At 38.9% G+C, this 6,481-nt stretch overlaps 1 long non-coding RNA gene across 1 annotated transcript; it reads right to left on the bottom strand.

Moving 5' to 3' along the window:
* Window positions 1–4,474: 4,474 nt before the first annotated feature.
* LOC134911380 (uncharacterized) lies at window positions 4,475–5,742 on the bottom strand. Its single transcript, XR_010176526.1, has 4 exons — window positions 5,644–5,742; window positions 5,235–5,402; window positions 4,987–5,130; window positions 4,475–4,882 (listed from the first exon to the last, which is right to left on the bottom strand). It is a non-coding gene; the product is annotated as an uncharacterized LOC134911380 (long non-coding RNA).
* Between the last annotated feature and the right edge of the window lie 739 nt (window positions 5,743–6,481).

Genomic DNA, 6,481 nt, shown 5'->3' with positions numbered 1-6,481 from the left:
GGCAGTTCGCTGGTCAACTCACCTAAATAATCACCCAATGGCGGGCTCCAGTCACCGGGTCTACTGACAAAAATTACAGAATCGGTGTCGTGATAAAGACATCTATCTTGTAATCTATACAGTAGTTTGTACAGTTCAACACGGGCATAAGCCGTTGTAAAGATGGCTATAGTTACATTTGAAATTGCACCCCTGGTGTAATGGTCTTTGGCATACTTCCAATTTACCATAACTGTATCATCGTCAATAAAATCCAAAGCGGACACGTCATAGTACGGTAAGAACGCGTATTCAAAAAGTTTGTCGGGGTCGGTCACTAGACACGTATTGGGCATGTTGCTACGTTGACCAAATTTACCCCATAAGGAATTTAAAAACAATTTTGAAATTTGTCTTTTAGCGGGGTTGATTTCTATGTGTTCGGGTCGTAAAGACAAGCCTTCATTCTTTTGATAGGCGTCTATATACTCTTGGCGTTTCTCGGCGTCTGTACACCATTCGGGATAACCAGAGGCCTCTTGTTTATCCCTGAGGTGCGTTTTAATGTAGCCTGAAAACAATTTGTCAGATCTCTCATCAAAATGCCACACCTCATAGATTTTACATACCTTGTACCCCATTTCTACAGCCAAGTTTAGTTCCACGGTACACCATGTACCGATGAGCGCACGTTTTTCTGAATCATGAACGCACGGCTCAGTCTGTCCAGACTCAGCGCATGTGCGACATAATGGAAACATTAACTTGCCGCCCATTTTAACTGGCAGAACCGGAAAGAATAGGCCACGAGGTGGATAAACTTTAACCCTGGCAAAACCGAAATACTTTGTAACATCACCAAAGTCCTTATAAATAATGCGTGGGTGCTGTATAGGATACGTTTTGGTTTTATTAACATACGGATAGAGACTGGTGAAATCAAAATAGTGTATTTTTTCATCACAGCCTGTTTTGTGATACAGCTTTATGGCGTTTGTGCGCCCGCCATAAAGAGCATCACGTGGCTCCAAGGGTTCGGGTAAATCTTTACCCTTCAGAAAAGCCTGTAGATCCGCGTCAGAATCTAGCATAGACTTCCATTCACAACCCCAGATTTCACGTATCTGAAATCCACAACGTTTAAGGTAGTGCAACTTTACCTGCGTCTTGTGGTGTAATTGACCGTAGGTCGTTTTAGTCAATTTGTTTTTATCATCGGCGTTGTAACAAGCACCACAGCCGTGGTAAAAACAACCTTGGAATTCAAATGCAGTGGGTGTTCCGTTAATCACGGCATAACCATCCAGGCTGTATTTACCAACTTTCTTCTCACCCCCTTGTAAAGCGTGTCTTATACTCACCCCTTCTTTGTGTTCTATGTACATTAACCACTGTATGGCGGGCGTTGAGTAACGCTTCTGCGTCTTGTGATAGTTATCACCCGGTACAAGCGCCAGTGTCTTTTCCTGTAAAAATTTACACCGGTACATGGCCATGCATACGCTCGCCAACGTAACTAATTGAAAAGCCTCGATGTGACGTTTAACCACAACCTTTTTTTTTTTCTTTGTTATTAGAAACTCCTGTTCTGTCATGGCTATAACAGCAGATCTGAAAGCATCACAAGCTTTTTGTAATATTTTCACATCGTCTTTACAATATCGTACGAGCTCTTTTTGAAAGTTAAACGGTTTGTGTACACACTGTTTATACCAAGCTGTAAACTCAGATAATTCATCAGGCATCATGTATTGTGGACCAAAATACTCTATTGACGGCATAGTTCCTATGTAATTTTGGTTATCAGCGGTGTTAAAAAAATGTGGGAAATAACCTTTGGTACCGTCAAACCCCATCGCCTTTGGTAACTTGCTAAGCCGCATGGGTAAAAAATTTAAAGAGTCGATAAATCTTATCTTCAAATCTTTTACCGTGATGCACATTATGTTGCCGCCTCTAGATAATAATTCAATCTTTAATTTCTCCTTAATCAGCTGGCGCAGCACAAAATATGCATCATAGCGACCTGCATTATGGGCTATGAATGTGTAATGCTCAAATTTTGGTTTCATGAATGTCTTTACAAAGTCTTCGATACATGCAACACCCTTAAACTCCCAGTCTTTCTCCCCCATTAATGTTAAAGCGTAACAGTAGTTTGGTATGTGCACACCTGTCTCCTGCATACACTCAAAATCATAAAAGATGTATTTCTTTGTGGGCTCTTCCGGCTTGATGGTTTGTATATAGCACAAATGGTTCGAAAAACCATCAACGAACACCTTACAAATGGGACACTTTAGGCCTCGGCAGTTATGATCTGTTCGCCTGTAGAGACAACACTTGTCACAATATACATGTTCAAGACAGGATATTTTGTGATCAAGAGCTAAAGCTTTGTGTCGCTCTAAACACTCGTTTGATCGACAAAATACCCTACACAACGAACACCTTAAAGCCGTCACACCATCGTCAATACAATCCGGCCTGTGACAAGCCTTACAAAAGAAAAGACAATCGTGATTATTTTTATGATGGTAAGCGCTATGACAACGGATGCAATAATATCGGGCTCCAAGAAACGCTTTGATATCGAGTATCCCATAAAAGTGACAATCGTGATATAGCACAAACAGCGTGTCTTTGTAACGACTGTCCGTACTGTAGTATTTCCAATCATTTTGACTATAATAGAGGAGATTGATTGAGACATTTAAATAATTTTCAAAAATTGCAACATCGCTAAAGCTGACCGCTTTATCAAGCGGCAGATTCAAAGCTTTATGTAGTTGGATCGCTCTCTCCTGTATTACATGGTCATCGGCATTGTTACCTTTATCCAGAAGTTTACAGACGCTAGCTGCCAAACACAGGTTATTACCTATGCTTCTGTAGTCATAGAGGTATCTCTTTCTCTTATTTATTATTAAACTTTGGGGCAGGCGTTGTAAACTACGCCCAGTCAAGCCAGACCCTGATCTGTTTCTAAAAATACTGATCACAAATCTTAAACCTGTGGATAATAAGAATTCAGCGTTACTTTGAAGCGTGTTTGTAATCTGATTCAAAAAACTGGCAGCGTCTAATGTTTCTTGCGGCTTACGATGCGAATAGATGGCATTGTGTAACCCACCCCCCTCCAATCTAAGCTGAACGCGGTCGGCCGGATCCACACCCGCAAGGACACCATCGAGCATGGCCTGTATAGCCGTATGAATGGCTCGAACCCCCTCTACAAATGATGTAACCCTGTCCAAATTAACAAACCGATAGTGACTGTGGTACTCAACGGCTCTGAAATGCGGTCGTTGTCGTTCATAACTGTTAATTGCCTCTAAGTATACATGTTGCCGACCTTCGTCATTACCGGGTGACTCAACACCGTCTGCATCATCATATATGGGGCTTGCATTGCGCTCAATATTGTCAGCCTGTGATTCGTCATTCGGTAATGCTTGGGGTGGCGATTGATCTATATCTACATACATTGCACTCTGCGTACCGCCTACCACATGTTCCCTGTGCCGCTTGCGCTTTCTCAATCTGGTTAATGTTGTTACAGCCTGTTTCACCTTTGCGCGTCGGAATAACTGTGAGATCTTGTATGTTAAACAAGGTTTAATTCATGGTTTTTTTTTTTTTTTACAGGCATTTAAATTTAAAACACGTTTCAAACCATTGCCTAGCATGCCTAGTCACGGATCAGTTTCATTTATTTCTGCAAAATGATGTATGTTGGCTTTAATAAATTCAGTTGTCTTAACCGACCGATCTATGTATTTTGACATGACATTCATATACGTCTCAACAACTTCTTTAACAATGTCTTGTTTACATTTACTACCGTGGCACACACCTTTAATGTGTTTTAACAAGTATCCGGCTTTTACACCCATGTTCTCAACATCTTCACGTATCTTACCCAACAACGCGTAAAATTGTATTTCAGCGTCTTGGCCTAATTGTTCTGAATTTTGACATTCATCAACTATGTCGGGCACTAGCCCTCGCGCCGGTACACAAGCATCAGCCGATGCGTGTACCAGGGCTGTCGTTGTAAAAATATTGGGCATTGATGTTACACAATCAACCGTTGTAGTATCACCAGGTATTCCTGCAACGGCTGATAATACTTCATCAGAACTATTCTGCGGATCTTGTGTCGTTGACTCTACACAGTTTGTAATAAGCTCTTGCCCATTTATGTCATCAATATCTGATATCACAGGATTGCCAGCTATGTGTCTTGTTTCTGTTTCAGAGCAATCCTGTGTATCGGTAATAGTAATGACAACGGCTTGCGACATTTGCTTAACATTACTTCTTGAGTCAATATTTGATAACAAACCAATGCCTGCTATGTGCCTTGTTTCTGTTTCAGAACAAACCTGTGTATCTGGAATTGTGATTACAGCGGATTGCGACAATTGCTTAACATTACTTCTTGAGAGACGCGATGCCCTCTTAACCTTTACAGTCTTTGTATTACCAGCGACATCCCGGTCTGCAGTGTTAAACGCTGTGTGTTTTGATGTTACAGCAACATCATTACTTACGCATGATACAGTTTGTAACGCGATCCTTCTCCGTTGCGGCTTATCATTTTCGGAATATGACAATTTTCTTTTCAGATCTGTAAATGTTGAATTATGACTTCTCTCATTCGTTCTTGGTCGAGCTGGCTTTCGTTTGTTCGGGACGATACAGCCGTTATGCACAGCCATAACTGATGACCTAGCAACGCCCTTATGTACAATTGCCGGCGTTACGAATTGATGGTTCTCCGCTTCAGCGGCGGTTGTGCGTTTTGATATTTTCCCGCTTGTACTAGGCCTGTGTATCTGCGCGCATGTATCACTGACTGTTGGTATCAAAGGAGCATAGCGTCTTGCTACAGCGTCATCTGTAATACATATATTATAAAATAAATATAAACGACTCTGCATGTAAATCAGTATTTAAATCACCGCATAACAATATACCATATAACAGTGTTTGATTACACACCTGCTGCTGCGAATTGATGGCTTTCCGTTTCAGCGGCGGTTGTGCGTTTTGATATTTTCCCGCTTGTACTAAGACGGTGTATTTGCGCTACTGTATCACTGCATGTTGGTATCGTCGGTGCATAGCGCATTGCTACAGCATCATCTGTAATACATATATTATAAAATAAATATAAACGCATCTGCCTGTAAATCAGTATTTAAATAACCGCATAACAATATACCATATAACAGTGTTTGATTACACACCTGCTTTATATTCGAATGTTTTAGCACGACCCCCTGTAGCGTGTGGGAAAAACGGTTGCTCATCAACAACATTGCTGTTCTGTATAGAGGTGTTGTGACAATAATCAGGTTTGTTCAATATATCCCGTAGAATACCATCAGCCGTCGCATCATCCATTTTTGTGGCATCTTTAGCCGGTGAAAAAATGAAAAAAATAAATATTACATACGGTATAAAATTAGAATAACATGAAAAAGCGATTCATTACTGAGAATATAAAGTGTGTACAGTTGACAACAAATCAGCACAACTGTACAAGGTTTATTTTTAATTCTTTAGCCGTGGAAAAATAAATAAATAAATAAATAAATAAAAATAAAAAAAAAATAAAATAAAATAAAAAATAAATAAAGATATCATGTTACTCACAATCTGGCGCCAATTCCAAAATATTATTAAAATCCGGTATAGCGCTGAAGTCTAAGCCAAAGGGACTATCAACAGACAAATCGAAATTCTCTGTATTTGTGATCACTGTCAAATCGGGGGAAATAAAAATGAGAAAATAATTATTATTTAATAATTACTATTTAATAATTACTTATCAATGTATCCAGACTGTTGTACGTTCATACTATTTAATCTTTTAAAAATGAACAAATTGTAGACCTTGACTATAATTTCATACTATTTAAACTTGAAATATAAATAAAAACGCGTCAATGTCATTTATAGACATAGCTTACTTTGAGAGGTTTGATAACTTGGCAAAGCATCATCATCATCATCAGAAGAATAAGATCTGTTTTTGCTGTTGATGTTCTGCATTGTCTGTCTCTGAACCAATAATGAAAATGAGAGACGGTTAATATCTATCAAACGAATTAGTTGAAATAATGTGTTGGCGCATTCCCAAAATGAACCACTAGATGTCGCTATTACCACATATTTAAATAACATTCAGACAGCCACATTATTAAAACTATATGTTCTATGTGTTACAATGCATCGCTAAACAACAACATCAATGTGGGTATACCCACATTGATGTTGCTGTTTAGCGATGCATTTCACATATGAGTTCATACTGCGCTTTGCAACTGTCCAATAGGTTTGAAATATTAACATGTCGCTATTACCACATATTTAAACAGCCTTCAGAGCCATATTTGTAAAATAAAATAAATAAATAAATAAATGCAATATGTATAAATATAATAATAATAATAATAATAATTATGATAATAATAATAATAATAATAATAAT

The sequence above is a fragment of the Pseudophryne corroboree genome, chromosome 4 (assembly GCF_028390025.1).
Source record: "Pseudophryne corroboree isolate aPseCor3 chromosome 4, aPseCor3.hap2, whole genome shotgun sequence".
Taxonomy (NCBI): Eukaryota; Metazoa; Chordata; class Amphibia; order Anura; family Myobatrachidae; genus Pseudophryne; species Pseudophryne corroboree.
Note: the sequence above shows the minus strand (reverse complement) of the source record. Positions and strands in the feature narration are given on the sequence as shown.